Here is a 24563-nt window from a genome sequence, read left to right as displayed (position 1 = left end):
AACAGAAAATGATTATTTTTGAGATTTATGCGATATGGCTTGTGGTTCATTCACTATGTGGGAGTGTTATTTTATACGGTCGCCACTGACCGATCAGTTCAGTATGGTACCACCCGGTCGCCAGTGACCGGCCAGCTCAGTTCAGTTTCAGCCTCCCCGGTAGCCAGTTACCGATCAGTTCAGCTTAGTGCAGTGGCCACAGGCGTAAAACATAATCTCAACAGAAAATTTTATCAGTTATTCCAGTACAGGCTCCAAGGAGCAAACATTTTTACTGTGATTATCAGTTCAGTTATGCACGTATTATAATTGCTCAGTACAGATTATTTTCAGCATGCCTCAGGACAGGATATGTTAACTCATGCATATTTTAATTCAGATTTTTACTCGTTACCTGCGATATATGCATGCTGAGCCTTTAGGCTCACTAGACTTGATTGTTGTAGGTACGGATGAGGCCAGGGCCGAGGGCGGGGACCAGTGAGCCAGCTTGGGTCGGCAGTAGTGGCACCCGAGGACCTCAGAGCAGCAGTTGTTATTTTATTCCGCAAACATTTTATTAGTCGTTAGATATTTTTAAATTGTGATTTTTGGCAAACTTTATTTCCTTCCGCTGAAATATTTGAAATATTGAACTTGATTCACCAGTGATTTTATGAATGAGGCCATTTAAGTTCTTTTAAAAAGAAAATTTTTAATTTTCCGCAAATTTTCTAGCAAGAGGTTACAGGGCCTCTGCATTTGTGATCATGAAGTAGCCTAAATTTTTTTTTCAACGATGCTCGAAGTCCCCACCCACAATTGCCACCTTTAGACCAGTTCTTGCATTTGAAATTCAAAATTTTCGGAGAACTTTGGACAATGATATATTTACGTCTCAAAACCCGAACACAAAATTCCTTCACTGAAGCTATTAAATCATTTTTGCTCTTAAAAACTATTTTTACGCCGAGCTTTGGCCTTTCAGGATTGTAAAAGTTTGTTCGTGATGCAGAAGAAATACCAAATGAATCTAGAATTTGTTCGTCATAGACTTCATTTAAAAATCGGCAAATTTCACGTAAATTTTGCTCCGTGCAATAGGAATGTTCTCTGTCATTGTTTCTTCAGACATTAACACACACGCCGATGTCCCTTCATTTGCATTTGTCAACATGACCATTATCTTCTCCGTCAATTGATGTATTATACAAATCATCATCGCTATTCATGACATGATGCAAACTGTCCCCAAATAAATCATCTTGCTCAGCGAGTGTTCTGTAATTGGGGATAGAATATTTGCAGTCCCAGCAAAACTATCAAAATATCTGACATTTGTGGTATTTTCTTCATCAGCCCATGAATTTAAATCCAATTGGACTGTTCTACTATAACCCCATGCGACATCAACTCCTGATGGAACCGTGATACGATGATCCCAATCCCCTGAAGTAAAGTCACATTCTCGTGTTCTGTTAATCTCCCATGCATAGTCTTCTTCAGTGTGAGCCGTGTTATGGTGATCCCAAGGATCAGTGTCAATCCCAGAGTATGTCTGAGCTGAATGTTCATCGACGTGATACATAGAATGTCCCGCTTCATTTAAACCTACTGTTCCCAAACCTTGCATTATTACCGGCATGACTGCATCAAAATTGTAATCACTTACATTTTGTAACGCTGACGATGAATCAACATACAAGTACATGCAATCAAGTGTCGGCAACTCAAAATAAATTGTAGACTATCATCATCTGTGATTTAGACATTTCTTCAATGTAATGAGACAACGAGCTATAACAATATTTCGTTGACAATTTGATGCAAAATTTTGATTGGTCGATCTCCAGCTTGAGATGCACATAATTCACCAGTTGGGAAAATGTAGTAAACCGAGGGATTTTAATGGGCCTGGTCGCGGGGATACAATATTCAACCCTACCATCTTCAATAATGACATAGCCACCTACGTAAAATAAGGTCCTCGTAGTATCCACGTGTGCACCGAAATATGACATAATGTATACAATCATAACAAAAAAAATTGAAAAAAATTTAACCGACTACGTAAAGTAAGACCCTCACAGTATCATGTCACGCCTATAAGTCGTGACTTACATTTAAATAATTTTTTCAAAAAAAAATTATCAATTCATTTCACGCCTAGCTTTTAAATTTTAATAAAAAAATTATTTCAATCCATGTCACACCTAAATAGGCGTTACATGATTTTAAATTTTAATTAAAAAAATTATTCCAATTCATGTCACGAATACTTCATTGGAGTGACATGAATTGAAAAATTTTTACTAAAAAAAATAAGTAAGTAGGCATGACTTATTTATTTTTAAAAATTTTAAAAAACAAATAAGATGATTTAAAAATAAAAATCACGCCAATTTAGTAAGCGTGATACATTAACTTATTTTTTTTCAAATATAAACAATTTCTATTTATTATTACTTTTTTATTAGTATTTCTATTAGTATTTTTTATAATATGATTAATATTCATATTTTAACATTTTACAAAAGTATACTTAATAGTATAATGCAACTGAACAAAATTATAATTACATTAATACAATATAAATAATACAATTAATATATAAGAAATTATTGAAATTACCTTTTCAAATGTTGTTGTACGGAATTTGTAATTGAATCAGCGAACGATGTTTAATATCTGCAATAAATTACAAAAATTATCAGAAATATTATACAAAAAAAATTCAATATATAGAAAGAAAAAACGTGGATTCGACTGAGACTCGGCGCAATTCTCTCAAATTCTGATACACACCACAATTCTCCAAAATCAAATTCTGAATTACTATACTCGGCGCAATTCTCTCGAATTTTTATATTCGACAGAATTCTCTCAAATCAAATTATTAATTATGATACTCAGACGCTCGGCACAATTTATAAGGGAAGGAGAGTCACAGATTGTAAGAACTATAACTAACAAGAAAAACCGCGGTGGAAGAATGACGAATATTTGCGAAAGAAGAAAGGAAGAATGCTGAATCGAAGGAAGAAAAGTATAATGCCGAATATTTGAGCAGAAAGTATGTTCAATACTCGATGAAACTCGGTGCAATTTAAAGTAGGAGGTCTGTCCGTGACTGCTTATTTTATTTTATTTTTTAATTTTTTTTTAAAAAAATTCTGAATCCGGTGCAGTGAAGAACATATTATACTAGTTTTATAAACATTTTCAATTTGCAACATTTTTATAATGATTTTATTATTTTATAATATTTTTTTAAAAAAAACCCTTGTACCTTTCGCCACAATATATCATAATTCGGGCCACGTGTTTGTTTCTTTCATTTTCAGTATTCTACATACAAATTTAATATAAAAAATATTATATTATTTGAAAGCCTATTCTGTCAAAATCTAAAAAAAATTCTTAATTTATTCCCCTTGATTAATATGCTAGAAAATAATTCATTTTTATTAAAGGGTTATAGGATCGAACGCTTACTGTTTTATCAAAAGTTATAGTTAATAGCAAAAGTATAACTCAAATATTTTAAATCATATAATAGCCCAAATATCATGTTTCGATTGCTCTATCAGAACGAGTTATTATTGCACCCTCATGAGAATTTTGATGAGATTAAATCATCTTTTGAATATAATATTATCATAAAAATATTGTAAAGATATTCAGATAATTTATAAAATCAATTACAATATATAACTTTACATACATCTTTAGTCTGTAATTTTAAATATTCTTATGTTTAAATTTCATTATTTTTTAAATAATTTAAAAAGAATGATACTCAATTACTTTGTAAGGTCCGAAAATTCACGAATCCATCCACGAAAAATTTTATTTCATTATTATAAAAAATTATGTGTTTAATAGTTTATGTTATGAATGTATATGCAAAAGTTATTTTGAAGTTTTTCTCAGGTACGACCATAATTCTGATGACGAAGGGACTCATCAAAACTATCATAGCAGCAAAGTTTAATAATTTTAAAGCAACATATGTTTATTATGCAGTTTTTATTCAACATTAAGGTATGCTATTTAATTTTTAAAGGACATGGAAGAGACGTATTTTAATAGATTAAATTATTAGCAATATAAGCCAGTTTTCGGCTTGTAGGCTTTTTATATTAAATAATTAGGGTCCAAGCCAAATTTATCCCCTATTTTATTTTCCTCGTTGCAGCAGCCTCCCTTCTTTTTCCCATAGGTTTTCGAAAATTTAACTCATTGGTTAGGAATATTTTGCATGTGGTTCGTTCGTCTGAAAGCCAGAATACGTCCCTGAAGTCCAAATTATTCCCTACGGACGATCAAAGGAAAGTTTTATTCAATTTGAAAGCACTATCCATTGATATTGATGTGTATATTAAATTTATTATGTTTTCTTGTGAGGAATCTCAATATTTTGAGGGAAGCAAGGTATGATGATGTGTAAACGTGAAGCCTAAGCCATTCTCGACTATTTAGAAGCATGGGTATGGGTTTATGGTTTGAAAAGTTAAAATCTAATTATTGACTTATAAAAAGGGAGTTGATGAGTTTTTGGATCAAAATTCTTGAGTATGATTTGAAATGAGGGTGTTTTGTTGTGTATCAGGGGTCTAAGCCATGGGGAGAAATCATGTGTTATGCGTATGGACTCATTACAAAGTTGATTCTAAATTTGCTAGATAAATAAATGTGAACTCAGTATAACTCTGATCGAATATCAGACAACGTCGATTTATCGAGAGTACAAATCTTGTTCATATAATGAAAAATTAAAATTTAGAAGGACAAAATTTTTCATTGATCCATTTTTGACAGTGTCAGTTTTGTGAACTACTTCACTAAAACAAGCAATTCTCCTCAACTCACTTAATTATCTTTTAAGCTAACTTCACATCTTCCATTACATAGAATCAACTTATAAACTTATTTTATAAGCAATCTGTTTGATCTCCAATAAACATCGTTCGTTAAATTCAACTTCATGAACTTGACTATCTCAACGTGAACACACAATCTAATACTTCTATGATCCTCAATGGTCAGGGATACAATTAACCGTGAGTTCACAACTTTCATGTGGTTTATAACAACATTTGTTCCTATTCAGGCTTACCCTAATTAGCCTCATTCTTTTTCATCAACTTTTTGATCAAGAATGTCAAACTCAAGTCTGATTGAACCCATCAGATCATGGTAAGAGCTTCTAGTAATATCGTCTCATGATCCCTTAGGTATCACTGATAGTACATACAAGAACTTTAAGTTATTGTTAGCGTATAGTATGGTTCTTTCAACTTATATATCTCGATCGAATCTGCAGTAATTGTGATATCTAGAGTTTTAAATAAATTTGATAACAATATGATATATCTTTGAGTAATAATAGTGACATTGTACGTGCAACTAAAAAATCATATTTCCGTAAAGCACATGACTTAATCTGTCCAGAGACTCATTGTACTCTTAAATCATTATATCACATATGATATCTTCACCAGCAGGCGAGCGGTGAATCCCCGAATACAATGCATTGGCTCCTACGTATTTCTAAACTACACCAAATCTCACCATCTGATGACCCTCCATGGAGTCGGTAAACAGATCGAAGTGCATATTAGTACGTAGAGCCTCTACGTTGTCTCGAGCCAAAAAACTAATGGTGTACAGCTATTACCGCAGAATATTCCACTCAATAAATTATAACAACTTGGAAAGTCCGAGAGATGGGTTGTTTAGTGCATAATCAAATTATCATACATCTGTATGAATGGACATCTCCAAGTCCTTATCAATGAAACACGATGTTTACATAACATATTCTAGTCTTAAGCTCAAGCAACATTTATCCTTATTTTAGGTGGCTGATTCGACTAGGAACCTATTTAAAATATACGGTATTCTTCCTTAATGTCAAGGTTAAAGAATGTTGTCTTCACATCCATCTGTCGTATTTCATAGTAATATCATGCTGCTATGGCTAGCATCATCTTAATGAACTTGACATTGTAAATGGAGAAAAAGTTCCTCATAGTCAACAACTTGCTTTCAGTATATTTTTTTTCTACCAATCTTGCTTCGAAAATCCATTTGCTTCCTATGAGAACAATTCTATCAGGTGGATCTACTAAAGACCATGCTTAGTTTGAATACATAGAATCCATCTCGGACTGCATGACTTCAAGTCATTTAGATTAATCGGCATCATACAATGCTTCTTTGAAGTTTTTTAGACACATCAAGGAATGAACTCATCTTGGCCTTCTTCGAGAAGCATGCTCATCCTATTAGGTGGCCTTGAGACCCTTTCAGATCTCGTAAGAGCTTGTGTTTCTTCAACTGGCTGTTGGAGTAATTTGGTATTTTATCAAATTCTTTTAAAGCATTAAATGCATGTTTATTTCATTAATTTATATTTTAATTCATGATTTATTTAAAGTTCATGCATTAAGATTTTTAAGTTGCATTTCGCGCTCGAACGAGGAACGAAGACCGGTGAATTATCGAGAAAATTGTTTTATTACATGATTAATTTTTATTAATTAATATAAGATGTTTTAAATGTATTTTTTAACGAATGAGCTTCGTTGGGTATTTTTACCCGCCAGAGCATATTTTTCAGCAGTACGTAAATTTTATCGAATCATGAGACTTTTTGAGGGTCCGACTAATATTTTCAAGAACTTACCAAAACAAAATATTTTTCGGGATTGTGTTTGGACCTAATGAGCCTACTTTTAACCTTAATGGGCTTAAAACTTTTGCTAAACTTTTAAATGACCACTTAAGGCCCATTTGCTCCTTAATTAATTATTTAAAGAATGCTTAAACTCCATTTAACATAAACCTAAATCACCAATAAGTCGACACCTTCCCCTCCACTCCTTTTTCTCTCGGTTTTCAGCAAAAATTCATCAAGAAGGCTTCGGCCAAGTGAATTCTTTCAAGGAAAATATTCTCTGACGCTTCCCCGACGCTCGTTGCTTCAATGTTCTTGCGTAAAAATCATCAGGAACGCTTTGTAACACTGTTTCTGTATCATTCAGGTTTTATATGACTGTTGTGTATGCACTTGTGCATGAAATCTCTCGATCCAACACATAGCGTGAGAAGGCTTCAATTTTTGTTCAAGTTTATGCATGTCTTTTTATTCCACTCACGGTTTTTCTTCTGATTGTTGCAAGGGGGCGGCTGTATGGTGTGTTTGGGTGTTGTTATCACCGAGAGAGAGGGTTTGTAAGCTGGAAATGAGGCCTTGTAGCGTTGAGTAAGGGTTGGTCACGGTTCTTGAGGTTTTGGCTCGTAAGTGGGTAGATCGATGAAGTGGCAGAGACCAGCGTTGCAGGGGCCGAACCAAGCCATGGACCAGACCCTGGTGGGTCTGAACCACAGCCCAGGAAGGCTCGGCCATGGCTGGGACAAGCCACAAAGTCGATCGAGCTTGGGGTAGGAGGTTGGTTGCGTTGGGTGTTTGAGGTGATCTTCGATCGTGCGGGCTGTGCTCCTTGAATGGGAGTGTAGCCTTTACTTCATTGGGTTCAAAGGCGTCCTAGGGTGGTCTAGGGAAGGTCAAGTCATTGCTGGTCCATTTGGTTTTGGGCTAGGGGCGTAAACATGGAAAGGGCGCGCGTAAGGTTTGAGGGGATTTTTGGGAAAAAAATTCCAGCAGCTTTCCAGTTGTTGTTCGAAGGGCTTAGGGGTCTGGTCTTGAGGTTTTTAGAGCTTTTTAGATGTTTTTTTCTCAGGTAAAAAGTTGGAAAAAATTTGGTTAAGTTTCGAGTCGATTCGGGTTAAAACCGGGACCCCGGTACAAGTTTTAAACGAATCGGTTGAGTTTGGTATTGGGCTCGAGTTGACGTCTAGGAATGTTTATAAATATGTTTTGGGATTTTTTAAGGAGTTTGATAAGTTTCGGGTAAATTCTAGAGGTCCAATGGTAAAACGATAAATTTTGGGTTTCCAGGAGCAAAATGGTCCCAGGGGCAAAATGACCGTGGTGAGATTTTGTTCCTGGCAGCGCACTGAGCACAAATTTACCATATTTTAAATGTTTATGCATCATGATCATAATTTTTAAGATTTTATGAAAATATACGTTGCATGCTTGGATTTAAGGAAAATTTTCATATGTGCATGATTTTTATAAGTGATGAAAATAATGATTTTTTGAATGATGTGAATTGGTTGTGGCTATCGAAATATATGTAAATGCACAAGACATATATGTAAATGATGATGATGAGGTCTAGGCACAGTGGATGGATAATCCTGTCACTGATGTTCGATAGCCGCCGGGTACCGCGGTTCTATGTATGATGGATCCATCGTAAATAATGAACTGAATTCACCAAAGGAAACGATAAATGATTAATGATGAATGATGATTAACGATGAACTGTTTTGACACATCACGATTTCATATGACACGTTTACCTTATGCTTTTAAAGCTAATGAAAGATATGTTTAAATGATATTTTTAATAGGACTTCATGCATGCAATTTATTGAAATGCTTATTTTCAAAATGTGAGCTCTATAAAAAAATATAAATTTCCGCACTTTTAAACGAGTAGACGTTTCAGTTGGTATCAGAGCAAGGGTTCTGTATAGGGTCGTGCCACCGCCAGCTTTTGCAACTCAGTCTTCAAGCCTCAAGTCTGTAAGTTTATAGGATTTAAATGTTTTGAAAGTTTTATGATATCACCTGCATGTTTGCATGATATACGATTTGCAGGACATGTTTATCTTTCGTTATGTTTTGAGATTAGATGCTTTTAAATTTTTTTCATGCATGTTGCAACATGAAGTGAGAAATCATATGATTTTCATGTATGCTGGCTTTGTAGTGAAATGGGACATGAATAAGAATTTTTCTATTGGGCATTAGGAAATGTTGGAAATGATTTGTTTATATTGATTTTTGGTTAGTAAGTACTGATGTTCTACTTTTGGGTTACAAGTTAGTAATGAAGATAACGAATGCTTTTGGGACTTGTATAATTTCTAAGAAATTACTGATGGTTCGTAGTTGCTAGTTGAGTTAATTTTTGAGAATTCCATGTAACGATTAATGATTCGAAGAGTACGACGATCTTTGGAAGTATAAAAACGTAGAATTTATTTAGGATGCATGCTCTACCTAGTTGGATTTAATGATTGAATTGCATGAATTGAGAATTCTAATGACCTAATTGTAATAACCAATAATTTGAGGACCTAAGTGCAAAAATAAAATTCTAAGGGACTATTTTCGAATTTACCAAACTTTGGTATTAAATTTTGAGTTTCGAGAATTTTAAGGTTTAAGGAGGCTAAGTCAAAAATTTTATAGTGACAAAAATGCAAATTTCGAAGAGTTGTAGGGTCAAAAATATAATTTTCTTGAACTTTAAGGGCCAAATTGCAAATTCTAAAATTTTTGAGGATTAAATTCAAACTTTGGAGGAACACTTGTGTTAAATCAATAATTTTTCGAGATTATGGGAATTGATTTTGGGTCTAATAAGCTTAAAATTATTGAACTTTATGTTACGAGAAACATATAAAATGAAATTAAGAACACTAACAACTTATGGATAATTGTGGAATTTTCGAGATTTATGACAAATTGAATAATATTCGAAGAAAGTAAGAGTTAATTTTGTAATTTTTAAGAAATTCGGGGACTAATTTAGCAATAAACGAGAATTGAATGGTTTAAATGATAAGAATTTTAGGTGATGTGAGCTTGAAGAGATAATTAGAACATTGTTACATATGAGTTATAATGTAATAAGGAATGACAATCAAGGGCATTGTAGGATGATTCAATATTGGGCTTGAAAATCTAAGTGTTGATGGAATAAGGCATTGGAAAATTAAGAATTTAGAGTGATAACAATTTAAAGTAAAGTGATCATTTAGTTAAGTTATAAGATTAGACATTAAGTTAACTTAATTTTTGGGAACTTAAGGTTTGATGTAACATATGTTTTAATCATGATCTTAAGAGTTAAATTTATATCTTTGTTGGGGTTAAATTTTTATAGAAAATTGGGTATGATGAATGGTTAGGTTACCTGATAGACACATGTAAGAATTGAGGTAGACACCTTGTCTTGAGGAATTTTTTTTTAAAAGTCATTAAGAAACTTGAGAATAAGTGAATATGTGTGTTGGAATTATGTTATCTAATATTATTTGAGTTGCATAAGCTTGAACTTCAAGATTTATAAGATAAATTCTCATACGAAAATTTGAATGAAATAAAAACAAAAAAGAAGTAGTGATGTTCAACATAGGTTACCAATAAACGAATATTAAGATTTTTAGTCGAGTAAGTAATTTAAAATCTCGAAATGAGGATTCTAGAATGCTATGGAGCATAAGTGAAGTTGAATTACTAGAGTTAGTCTAATACTAACATGGAATAACTTATTAAGTTTTATACGCTAGTATTAATTAAGTATTAAGGATATATAAGAATACGACATTCATTTCAATGAGGAAAGTCCAAGAGTCTCAGGCCTCAACTAAATTGTAATTGGGAAGAAAATAGTTTAAGCATGTGATTGATGCTAGAAGGGTTTTATTAATTAGGTAGAAGATCGATAGTGTATATTTGGGTTTTATGGATTAATGCTTCTCGAATTTAAAGATTTGCAACAATTTTGTATTTGTGATGTACTTGTAAATAGTTAAGTTACGTTAGTTTGATGCCGTAAGATAAAGATTTGATTCAAGAGTCTTAGGCTAATATTATTATAGGGTTGAGATAAGACTTAACTTTTAAGTGTATTACCAAATATAGAAGTCGATCAGTAAATTTTGGTGCTAAGGGTTCTTAAGTCGAACTGCATAAATAATAATGTAATAGGTTGGTAAACATTATGGGCATAGTATAAGAAAAGAAAAGTGCGATAAGATTGGACATCCAATTCTGGTATGAGGAATTAAGAGAAAGGTCAAATTTGAGGTCATAGTAGAATAGAACTAAATCACCATAAGTCATTTTAAGTAGCATTTCGCAAACGATGATTTTGGTAGGCAATTTAATTAGAATTGAGGAGACATAAGGACAACCTAATACTTATTTTATCAGAGTGACGCAGCGAAAGCTTGTATTATTGGGATACTAGAATTAAGAGTCCAAATTTTCTGATTATCAAAGATAAGCGAATTTCGGGGATAAAATTCAATTTAAGGGGGATAGATTGTAACGTCCCGAAAATTTGAAGGTCCACGTGAACCACATGCATGCAAGTTATTAAATTTCTTTGGTATTTTATTAAATTCCTTTAAAGCATTAAATGCACGGTTATTTCATTACTTTGTGTTTTAATTCATGATTTATTTAAAACTAATGCATTAAGATTTTTAAGTTGCATTTCGCGCTCGAACGAAGAACGGAGACCGGGGAATTATCGGGAAAATTGTTTTATGACATGATTAATTTTTATTAATTAATATAAGATTTTTTAAATATATTTTTCAAGTAATGGGCTTTGTTGGGTATTTTTACCAGCCATAACATATTTTTCAGCGGTACGTAAATTTTATCGAATCAGGGGACTTTTTGAGGGTTCGGCTAATATTTTCAAGAATTTACCAAAACGAAATATTTTTCGATATTGTGTTTGGACCTAATAGGCCTACTTTTAAGCTTATTGGGCTTAAAACTTTTGTTAAACTTTTAAATGTCCACTTAAGGCCCATTTGCTCCTTACTTAATTATTTAAATAATGCTTAAACTCCATTTATCCTAAACCTAAATCACCAATCAGCAGACACCTTCCCCTCCACTCCTTTTTCTCTCGGTTTTCAGCAAAAATTCATCAAGAAGGCTTCGGCCAAGTGAATTCTTTCAAGGAAAATATTCTCCGGCGCTTCCCCGACGCTCGTTGCTTCGACGTTCTTGCGTAAAAATCATTAGGCACGCTTTGTAACACTGTTTCTGCATCATTCACGTTCTATATGACTGTTGTGTATGCACTTGTGCATGAAATCTCTCGATCCATCACATAGCGTGAGAAGGCTTCAATTTTTGTTCAAGTTTATGCAAGTCTTTTTATTCCACTCACCGTTTTTCTTCTGATTTTTGCAAGGGGCCTGCTGTATGGTGTGTTTGGGGGTTGTAATCACCGAGAAAGAGAGGGTTTTTAGGCTGGAAATGAGGCCTTGTAGCGTTGAGTAAGGGTTGGTCATGGTTCTTGAGGTTTTGGCTCATAAGTGGGTAGATCGATGGAGTGGCAGGGACCAGCGTTGCAGGGGCCGAACCAAGCCATGTACACACCCTGGTGGGTCTGAAACACGGCCCAGGAAGGCTCGGACATGGCTGGGATAAGCCACAAAGTCGATCGAGCTTGGGGTAAGAGGTTGGTCGCGTTGGGCATTTGAGGTGATCTTCGATCGTGGGGGCTGTGCTGCTTGCATGGGAGGGTAGCCATGAGTTCATTGGGTTCAGAGGAGTCCTAGGGTGGTCTAGGGAAGGTCGAGTCATTGCTGGTCCATTTGGGTTTGGGCTAGGGGCGTAAACATGGAAAGGGCGCGCGTAGGGTTCGAGGGGATTTTTGGGAAAAAAATTCAAGCAGCTTTCCAGGGGTTGTTCGAAGGGCTTAGGGGTCTGGTCTTGAGGTTTTTAGAGCCTTTTAGATGTTTATTAGGTGTTGCAAAAAGTTGGGAAAATTTGGTTAAGTTTCGAGTTGATTCGGGTTAAAACCGGGACCCCGGTGCAAGTTTTAAAACGAATCGGTTAAGTTTAGTATTAGGCTCAAGTTTATGTCTAGGAATGTTTATGAATATGTTTTGGGATGTTTTAAGGAGCTTGGTAAGCTTCGGGTCAATTCTAGATCTCCATGGGTAAAACGGTAAATTTTGAGTTTCTAGGGGCAAAATGGTCATTTTGCACAAATTTATCATATTTTAAATGTTTATGCATCATGATCACGATTTTTATGATTTTATGAAAATATACGTTGCATGCTTGGATTTAATGAAAATTTGCATATGTGCATGATTTTTATAAGTGATGAAAATGATGATATTTTGAATGATGAAAATTGGTTGTGGCTATCGAAATATATGTAAATGCACAAGACATATATGTAAATAATGATGATGTGGCCTAGGCACAGTGGATGGGTAATCTTGTCATTGATGTTCCACAGTCGTCGGGTACCGCGGTTCTATGTATGATCGATCCATCGTAAATGATGATGTACAATAGTGACCTCTAATGAACTGAATTCACCAAAGAAAACGATAAATGATGAATGATGAATAATGATTAACAATGAACGGTTTTGACACGTCACAATTTCATATGACACGTTTACCATACGCTTTTAAAGTTCATGAAAGATATGTTGAGTATGATATTTTTCTCTGCTGTGTGCTATGCATATGTACTTGTTATTTCTTATTTCTGGAACAGGCGTGTTGAGTCTTTAGACTCACTAGACGTGTGTGATGCAGGCTGAGTTCGATATCGAGGGGACGGGAGGTGCTGAACTCTAAGTAGGCAGACCCGGTGGGCGACACGACCCGAGGACCTCATGTTTTTTCGCACATTTATGATTTTTTGATATTGAGAGGATATGAGTATTTTGTACGCTGTTGTTTTCACTATTGAATGTTAAGATTTTTACTCGCTTATTTTCCGTGATATTTTATGGGTAATTATTTACGATTATTTTAAATGATATTTTTAGTAGAACTGCATGCATGTAATTTATTCAAATGCTTATTTTCAAAATGTGAGCTATATATATATATATATATATATATATATATATATTTCTGAACTTTTAAACCAGTAGACGTTTCATCTCTGTTTCACATAAGTAGGACATCCCTATATTCTTAAGAAAGAATATTTGGGATGCTTTCTCATCCATATCTCATATAGAGTTTCATCCACTACTTGTGAAACGTCTATTCGTTTTAAAAGTGCGGAAATAATTTTTTTAAAAGCTCACATTTTCGAAATAACATTTAAAATAACCGTAAATATCTTATCGTAAAAATAATGCAGTTTAAATTAACCAAACTCATCCAAAATCATACGTAAACATAAACGAGTAAAAATCTTAAATTCATCAACGTATGAAAATATTCATCTCCTCTCAATCTCATAAATCGTAATGTGGAAAACATGTGGTCCTCGGGTCCTGTCACCCCACCAAGTCTGCCTACTCAGAGTTCGGCACCTCCAGTCTCCTCAGCATTTAGCTCACCTGCATCACACACGCTTAGTGAGTCTAAAGACTCAACATGCCTGTACCAGGAATAACAAGTACATATACATAACACACAACAGTGAAAAATATCATACTCAACATATCTTTCATGAACTTAAAAGCATAATGTAAACGTGTTGTGTAAAATCATATCGTATCAAAGCATGTCATCTCATGTCATCATATACGTAAACGTGTCGTGTAAAATCATATCGTATTAAAGTATGTCATGTCATCATATACGTAAACGTGTCGTGTAAAATCATATCGTATTAAATCATGTCATCTCATTTCATCATATACGTATATATTTATTTATTTTTATTGAATTTAGTTCATTAGTTGTGACTTTCGTATCAGCTCTATCATATCAGCTCTATCGATGGATCAATCTACATGTAACCAGGCGGCGAGGGACATCAGCGAAAGCATTACCAGTCCACTGAGCCCGGGCCTCAGCTCATCATATCTCATGTCATCGTATACATATACATCGTCAGTCACAACCAATTCTCATCCTTCAAAAATAACATCATATTCATCACATAAAACATGCATATACGTAACTTTTTTCTTAAAACCAAGCATGCATCGTATTTACCATAATTTCACAAAAATCATAAACATGATGCATAAACATTTAAAAACATGATAAAATGTGCTCATGGCACTGCCTGGACCAAAATCTCACTCCTGGTGCAAAATGACCATTTTGTCCCTGGAAACCCAAAAATTACTGTTTTTCCCCAGACGTAAAATTTCACGTTTTTGACATTCTGTTAATTCCATTGACTCTAACATGCCCCAAATAATTATTTAAGCCTACCTGAATTTTTCTATATTTTTATTTGGCCTAAATCGATTACTTTTAAATTAATCTTTAAATATAACATATTAATACGTTTTAATCTCGAATTAAACCAAACCTTAACATAAAATTCCCAAATTAAAAACTTATACTTCTAATAATTATTTGAGCTTAAATCAAGGCGTTTCAATTAATTCTTTGATTAACGTCTCGTGCGGCAATTAAATCCCGGATAAATCCAAAACTCATTATTTTGATCCGAAACTTACCAAACTATTAAAAATGTCCCAAAACATATTTAAAATCATTCCTATACGTAAACTCGAGCCTATTTCATAAGTTAACTGAATTGTTTTAAAAACTTAAACTGGGTCCCGATTTTAACCCGAATCGAACCGAAATTTAGCCAAAACTTTCCCAACTTTTTACCACAACTTATAAACTCTTAAAAGAACTTAATTTCCCCAAAACCAGCCCCTTAGGCCTTCGAACAAACCTTGGACAGCAGCTGAAAAAATCCAGCAGCCATCACTCAACCTTTGCCGAGACCCTAGCACACAATTACCATCCCTACACCATAGCCGATGGTTCCAGCCACCAACCAACCTTTCTTAGACCATCCTAGGACTTTCTCAAACCTACTGAACCCACGAAAATCAGCCCATGCATACTGGAACTCACCGCTTCTCGCTAGACTCCAAGGAAACCGAATTCACGAATAATATCCTACTCTCTCGATCAGCTGCGCCTGGGTCCCTTTCCTGCTCGTGCTGAACCATTCCAAGCCTTGTTTCAGACCCACCAGGGTCTGGTCTAAGGCTCGGCTAGGTCCCTGTGTTGCTAGCTGATCCCTACCCGCTATTTACCCCAAGAACCGAGCCATCCCAAAGAAACACTCCCCTCGGCTCTTCAACCTGCAACCACAAGCAACAATTCTAAACCCCAAGACAACCCTTGTCACCATGTGCAGCCCATAACAACCAAAAACCGCAGCCCCTTGAACAACATAAATCAAAACGTGAGCATCATGCAAGAACCGAATGTTTTTCATGTCAAACTCTCCTAAAATGCAAGCATGATGTGGATCGAAGAATTCCCATACAAATATATTAAAATCAGCATATTTATGACGTGTATGAAGAGAAAATAAAAATACAAGCGTGCCTTTGATGATTGAAGCGCAAGAACAAGACGAGAGAACCCGGTAGAATTTTTCCTTTGCAAAGATAAGAGAAAACCGAAACCTTGCTGGAGAAATGATGCTGAAAACGAGAGGAGCTGATGGGGGATAGGGTGTGTCGGCTGTTGGGGGGGAAGGGTATTAAGTTTAGTGGAGCCTAGGATATTATTAGTTAATTAAATAATAATATAAAGGATCCTAAGTGGTCTTTTAAAAAAATTAAAGAGAATTTTTAGTCCAATAAATTTTAAAGTATGCTCATTAAATCCAAACATACTTCCGAAAAATATTTCGTGTTGAAAAGTTTTTGAAAATATTAGTTTAACACTCAAAAAGTATCCCAATTCGATAAAATTTGCGTACCGTTAAAAATTAAAATGCTGCAGGTAAAATACCGCAAAAATCCAATTTTTGAAAAATACACTTAAAAACACATTATATTAATTAATAAAAATGAATCATGTAATTAAAATAATTTTTCTGAAAATTCTCCGGTCTCCGATCCTTGTTTGAGCGCGAAATGAAACTTAAAAAATCTTTAATGCATAAACCTTTAAAATTTCTTGAAATAAATTCTATCATGCATGAATTATGCATAAAATGCATAAAAATAATTAAACACATAATTTATGAAATAAACATGCATTTAATGCTTTAAAACAAATTAATAAAATACCAAATAAATTTAATAACTTGCATGCATGTGGTTTACATGAACCTTCAAATTTTTCGGGACGTTACAACTTTTTTATAAACTGTGCCACAGTCTCAAGCGCAAACTCCATAAAAGATGATAGTAATTTAGTGAATCTCATCATAGATCGAACGGTTCGTTCGATCCTGGGTGTGAGGGCAGTGCCCACACCCCATATGAATGGTTGGAATTCCACTTCATGGGAAAAAATAAATTAAAAAAAAAAAATTGGGCCAGAAAAAATTCCGGCCCTTGGATGTACCCCTGCAGGCACTGCCTGCAAGGGTAGGATGGAATAATCCAGATCGAACCATGTCCATCAATATCCGATTACGATGTTCTGACACACCATTCAAATGGGTTGTGGCAGGTGATGTCCACTTTGAGAGAATCTCATTCTTCTTAAGGTAGTCTTGAAATTCAATACTTAATTATTCTCCATCTGGATCAGATTAAACTGTGATAAGTGAAATAATTGCACGTAATTTATACGATAATCCATTTGAATTATTTTAGTTTCGGACAAAATTATGCTTGGTATTTGTTGTTTCCTGCCATGCAGGAGATGAACGACTATCGGATGATTGATGGTGATTAGGGGCATTTTTGATGTTGAAATATTGATAGACTAGCACCGCAACATCAAGGAAGAAGCGCCGTAGCGCTAAGGTTTTACAGGAGGAAAAGAGGCGACGCAGCGCCATCACTGCTGAACCACAAGCGCCTAGGCGCTACTTTTGGATTCTACAGGTGCCTAGGAGTTGATGCACAAGTGCCGCAACGCTAATGCCTACGAGAAAATACAGTTGGGCTTTAACTGACGGACTCGAACGAGAATAAAAAGAAAAAATAAGGTTTCAGAGAGGGTGTAGCCATTTTTGGAGAGAAGAAACATGAGAGACAAAGAGCACACACGTTGGAAAAGGAATTAGAACACAAGGATAGATCTCACGACGAAGAATAGAGAATCTGGGGACAGAGACTCCACTTCGGATTTGTTATATAGCCTTTCACCCTCTGTTTTGAGATGTATAAATCTTCAAACATGCTTTGTTTTTGTTTAGATTTCGCTAAGCACTAAATTTTCAAATCTAAAGGATGATGTAGCTTTGTCGACGCGATAATGTTGACTCAGTTATTTATATGATTGAATTTCTGTTGGTTAATTGTGTTTACTAGTTTTATTCGATTGCAATTTACTGGCCATAAATTGATTGTTATCTGACTAAATCTACAAATCGGGAGAGGGACTAGAATTATGGATCATTAGGGTCACATCGTTAAATGTTTATACTGTTCGGAAGGCATATAATGTTAGCGGGGCTTTGGTAAAAACATCGTTTGCATATATCATCTAAATGTAGACTCTTATTAGGAATGTTTGAGTCGAAATTTGAATGATAAAACTTTATTCATAACTTGGGAAAGGGGGTAAATAATAAGTGTTCTTGACCATTAAATGACTGGAATTCATGAATATAAATGCAACCGGGAATAGTTATCATTGAAACTAAGTGAAATCACTCCTCTAAATATTTTCTCTCACTGATATTTGCATAAATTTGATTCTTTGACTCGTATTTATTTTAATTAATTTGCGTTAAGTAGACCAAACCTCTATTGATTCTTCTAGATAAAGTCGTGACTATTTTAATTACAAGCACTGATATAAGTTTATATATATACTCATTGTGAGAACGATACTTTACTTTCTTTTATTAAAAACTGACAACCGTGTGCTTGCGAGCGAAAAATACGCTACAAGTTTTTGGCGCTGTTGTCGGGGAGTGTCAAATTTAAATTTTTATCAGTATTGTTACCAATTAGTCTAGATTTTAATTTAGATTTTTTTTGTTTTATTATAATAATCACCGATTTGTTCATTTTCTTTGTTTGACAGTGTATGCGAAGATTGCCAAATATTGACTTGCTTATCTTTGATCCTGAAATCGAAAGAACTGCAAGAAGATTAAGAAAAACAAGATGAGAAGAGATCCAATCAATGACCGAAAACATAGAGATGCCAGACAAAACCCATCGGAAGCTATACCCATCAGAGATCACTTCAGACCAGTGATCAACACATATTATTCTTGCATCGCCTGGGGGATCATAAATGCAAAAAATTTTGAGCTGAAGCCTGCACTGAAAAATATGGTTCAACAAAATCAGTTTGTAGGAACCGCCATTGCATATCCTCAAATTCATTTGAGGACTTTCCTAGAGATTACAGATATGGTAAAGATTAATAATGTATGTAAGGATATTATTCAACTGTGTTTGTTTCCGTTTTCTCTTAGGGACCAGGCAAAATGATGTCTCCAATTTCTTTCCTTGGGGAGTATCACGACAAGGAGTTAGCAACAAAGTTCTTTGCTAAGTATTTTCCCCCTGTGAAGTCTGCATAGTTGAAGACTTAGATCAGTACTTTTAGGCAGATTGACTTTGAGCAGTTTATGAGGCATGAGAACGGTATAAGGAGTTGTCGAAGAGGTCCTTGAATCATGGTTTTGAAGACTGGGTACATATTGAATTATTCCACAATGGTCTGAATGGGAAAACACGGGGAAATGTGGATGCAGCGGCTGGTGGCATGATCTTTGCCAAATCTCCTGATCAAGCTTATGACTTGCTTGAGTAGATAACTATTAATAGCTACCAGTGGTCGTCTAAAAGGTCAGGTGTGAAGAAGGTAGTAGGAGTTTATGTTGTGGATCCTATTACATCACTCATTGCCCAAGTTTCAGCATCGACTACGCAGATTGCAGCTATGAATAAGCATCTTCTTGAAGAAGCTCAGTACATCAACAATATGAAATTTGGTGGCTATGGCGGATATCAAGGTAACCCTCCCCTAATACTTATCATCTAAGTTTAAGAAATCATGAAAATTTTCATATGAAAATAATAAGAATGTGTTGAATCCTCCATCGGGGTTCAATGCATCAAAGGGGCAAGGAAAGCCTTCATTTGAGGATTTAGTTAGGACTTTTGTTGCTGAATCTGGTAAGAGGATGTAATGCAACGAAAATTTAAAGGTCCACTCAAGCCACATGCATATAAGTTATTAAATTCCTTTGTATTTTAATTATATGATTTAATTACATTAATTAATTATGTGTGACATGTTTAAAATATATTTTCTTCATGGTTGCATTAAAATGTATTTTTAAAGGTTATTCGAGTTGCGATCGAGGAACGGATGAAAGATGAAAAATGTTTTTATTAAATAATTATTTTTAATTATTTAAAATATGGTTGATGGTTTTTCATATTTTTGAAAATAAGGGGTTTTGAGGTGATTTTATACGACGGGACGTAAACTTTGTCGGGGTTGATTTTTCAACAAAAATGCGAGCTTTTTGGCTACCCGGCTAATAAATTCACAAATTTATTTAAGCAAAAACTTTGATAGCATTTTATTAAATTCTAATTTAGGCTAATGGGTTTAATTTAGTGGTTTAATAGGCCTAAGCCTAATTAGCAAATTATTTAGCTATTTAAAATTATTGAGCACCAAAACCCTTGAGGTTACAAACCAAAACTCACGGCCACACTTTTTAAATTCTGAAAAACTCTCTCCCAACCACACAAACCCCACGGCACACACTCACAATTTTAGAAGAAAAATTCGAAGGGGTCCAAGGAGAAGATAGCCTAGGTTCCGTCCCGTTCTTCGTCGTCAACGGTTTTCGTGATTATAAAACGCAAAGGCTCGCCATACATCTCTTTTTCTCATCCATCATATCATATTATTGTTTTAATTATTGGATGCATGAAGAACATGATTTATTTTCTAGTATTTTCGGATTATTGCATGCACACTTGAGGAACCATGATATTTTGATGCAAATTCCTAAAGTTTTTATGAAAAAGAGGGCTGCATTGAACTTAGGTTGGAACCAGTGGTGTCTATACATGAATTAAGGTCCTAACATACTCACCTTAAACACCAAAGTCGAAGCAAGAACAAGCAGAACAAGCTGGAAACGATTTCTGCTGTCATGGGTTTGGGGCGTACGGGTTTCACGAGGGAAAGGCTGGCTTGGTTCTGGCTTGGGCCAGGGCTAGGCTAGGGTCTTCCTTGGGTCAGGGCAAGAGTCCTAGCCAAGCTAGGACTCGAGTTAGGGGCTGGGGAAAGAGTCCTAGGCATGCTAGGACTCTAAGAACCTGCAGAGGTTGATGTAGGGTTCGCGCAGGTGTCCAGGAGTCGAGGGGCTAGGTTGGGGGTCACGGGCTGGGTTAGAAGGAATCCCTAGGGTCCAAAGCAAGTGTACATGGGTTTGGTTCAAGGGTCGGGGCGTTGGCTAGAGCCGCAAGCACCAAAACGTAGAGTCCTCCCTAGGTGAAACTCTCGGCCAGCATAGGGGTTATTGGGGGCTGCACGTTTTTGTTGTTTGGGTTGGTTACTAAGTGATTTAAGGGTTCATTAGAGTACTCTAGGATGTTGGTCAAGTTTTGGATCAACTTGGTTCGGGGGTGACTCGTGAAAATCGAAAGTTGGCTCAGGGTCGAAGTTTAGGTGTCAAATTAGGGTTTTTAACTAATAAAAATTGAAAAACGGCTCACAGGGGTCGAGTCGTGGTTCATAAGGGCTAAATTAATATAAAAAAGACTAAATTTTGAATTTAGGAATTTTATATTAAAGTTTGGCAAAACAATTAGTTAAAGATAAATGAAAAAGTCTAATATTTAAGCTAAATAAAATTATGGAAAAATTCATGTAAGCTTAAATAATTATTTGGGACATGTTAGAGTCAAAAAATCAAGGAAAAAGTCAAAAACGTAAAATGTCAAGTCCAGGGGTAAAACGATCTTTTTACACCAAAAAAAATTTGTAAACGTCATGGCAGTGCCCTGAATGTTGTTTTATGTGCTAATATGATTATTTTCTATATTTATGGATGTTTATGGAATTTTTTTATGTAAAAATGATATTTTAAATATTTATGGGATTTTATATGTCAAAATGATATTTTAAATGTTTAAGGAGTTTTATATGTTTATGATTTAATATGTCAAAATGTTATTTTAAATGTTTTAAGGTTAAAATGTCATTTAAAATGTTTATGAAATGTTCATGATAATATTATGATTTTTAAATGTCTATGGGATTTTTTATGATTTAAGGAAGACATTTAAAAGATATGTTGCATGCTTGGTATCAAAAACAAAATTATATGTTATGCATGATTTTTATAGAGTAATGAGAATGTAAACGTTGAAGGAAGTGAAGTAATTGTGACTAATTCGATAATGTTGGAGATATCGTGAGGGTGACGGTCCCAGTGGGAGCCCGACGATCGTATTTCCATTATTACGAATATGTGGTAACGGTATGTGGTAACGGTAAGAATGGAATATCGTGAGGGGAAAAGGCCCCAGAGGGAGCCCGTTTATGGGAAAAGGCCCCAGAGGGAGCCCGTTTATGGGAAAAGGCCCTAGAGCGAGCCCCGACGGTCGTATTCTATTCGAAAGAGGATAGGCCAGGGCCCAGTTGACCGGTGAGAGTGTTGCTGGTGTCCCCCGCCGCCCAGTACTGCGGTTTCATGTAGATGGATCCATCGACTTTTTGAGGTTTGAAGAAAGTCACAATAACGATATGAATTCAACAAAGGAAAAGAAATGGAAAAATGTTTATGATCATGAAAAAGGTTTTATGTTATGTCATGTTGAGGAAAAAGAAAGGAAAAAGTTATGGTTTATGTGATGCATGTCATGAAAATGTTTATGCTTAAAGTTGATGCATCATTATGAAAATGTTTCTATTTAAAGTTCATGCATCATAAAAAGGTTTACGAAAATGTTCGTGTTTGAAGTTTATGCATCTTCATGAAAACGATATTTTAAGTACAAGTATTTTTCACTATTATATGTTGACTGTATTACGTATTACTTGTTATAAAGATGGTGCGTTGAGTCTTTAGACTCACTAGGTGTGATGGATACAGGTGAGGTTGAGGGAGGTCTTGACGGATGATTTGACTGGACTGAAGGCGCACACAACCCGAGGACCATCGCTTCTATTTTTTTCGCATTTACGATTTATGATTCATGATTTACGTTAAAGATTTTAAGACTATTTATTTATGTTTTGAGAGGTTTTTGAGAGATTATAGTATGGGCTGTATTTCTCAATTATAAAGTTGGTTGTTTTATTTTAAAATGATGTCCAAAATATTTTATGTAATTTTTGGTGGTTCGGCTGATGCTAGAGAGGTTTTAAAAAAAAATTATAGTACTTTTAAAGCAATAAAAAGGTCAGACGTTTCAGTTGGTATAAGAGCAAAGGTCCTGTAAAGGGTTGTGCCACCATCAGCGCCAGGAAGATCAGTCGTCAAGCCTCAAAGTTGTAAGTTTTACATGCTTTATATGATTTAGTATGATGTTACCTGCATGACGATATGAAATAAGAAATTATTTGATTTCAATGCATGTTGGCTTTGTGGTGGAATTGGACTATGTTGATTTTGGGTTTTAGTATTGACGTTCTACTTTTTGGGCTATAAGTTAATCGTGAATATTATGAATGCTTTTGGGACACGTAGATTTTCTAAGAAAATAGTTTTGATTCATGGTTACTAGTTGAAATAATTTTTGGGAATTACTCATAAGAAATAATGATTTAAGGATTTGCAACGACTTGGGAGTAAGAAAATGTATAAATGGGATTTTAAGTTTTGATGAAAGGTAAGATTGATTATGATAATTGATTTTTGGGTAAATAATTTTAAAATTATCGAAATTATGTTATGGGAAACTCGTAGCAGGAAGTTAAGAATGCCAAGAACTATGGGTTAATCGTAGGATTTTTGAAATTAAGAACCAATTAGGATGATTTTTGAGGAAATTAAGAATTTATTTTGCAATTATTACGAAATTTTGGGACTAGTTTATCAATAAGTGAGAATTGAATGGGTTAATTGATAAGTGTTTTCGATGATTTAGACTTTTAAGAATACTTAGAACCTTGGGATATCTTGGTTATAGTGTTATAAGGAATGTTGATCATGGGTTTTTAAGGATGAATCAATAATAAGCTTGAAAAATCTAAGCGTTAGCGTATGCGTTTGAGATTTTAAGATTGAAATTTGATAAGTTGAAGAACATTTTGGGAACAAAATAAGGAAAGTAATATACAATAAAGGTGGTCATCCATTTTGAATATTGAGAATTGTAAGAAAAATTGAAATTCGAGGTTATAATAATAAAAAATTAAGTCATTATGGGTCTTTTTAAGTTACAATTCGACGATAAGGATTTAGAAGGAAAATTTAATTGGGATCAAGGAGACGTAAGGACATTCTAGAATTTAAGTTTTAACAGAGTAGCGCATCTGAAGCGTGGATTTTTGGGATACTAGAACTAAGACTAAACTTTGGGTTATTAAGGATAAGCGAATTTCGAGGACGGAATTCAATTTAAGGGGGGAAGATTTTAATGCCCCGAAAATTTAAAGATCCACGCAAACCATATGCATATAAGTTATTAAATTCCTTTGTATTTTAATTATATGATTTAATTGCATTAATTAATTATGTGTGACATGTATAAAATATATTTTCTTCATGGTTGCATTAAAATATATTTTTAAAGGTTATTCGAGTTGCGATCGAGGAACGGAGACCGATGACTAAAAGATGAAAAATGTTTTTATTAAATAATTATTTTCAATTATTTAAA

General features: G+C 34.6%; 1 long non-coding RNA gene across 1 annotated transcript; it reads right to left on the bottom strand.

Moving 5' to 3' along the window:
• Nucleotides 1-13945: 13945 nt before the first annotated feature.
• On the bottom strand, nucleotides 13946-16305 carry LOC142544941 (uncharacterized). The gene is made up of 2 exons (XR_012820150.1): nucleotides 16163-16305; nucleotides 13946-14195 (listed from the first exon to the last, which is right to left on the bottom strand). It is a non-coding gene; the product is annotated as an uncharacterized LOC142544941 (long non-coding RNA).
• Nucleotides 16306-24563: the final 8258 nt, after the last annotated feature.

Source organism: Primulina tabacum, chromosome 5 (genome assembly GCF_025594145.1).
Source record: "Primulina tabacum isolate GXHZ01 chromosome 5, ASM2559414v2, whole genome shotgun sequence".
In the NCBI taxonomy this organism is placed as follows: Eukaryota; Viridiplantae; Streptophyta; class Magnoliopsida; order Lamiales; family Gesneriaceae; genus Primulina; species Primulina tabacum.
The sequence above is the reverse complement of the archived record's forward strand: the minus strand, read 5'-3'. Positions and strand labels throughout refer to the sequence as shown.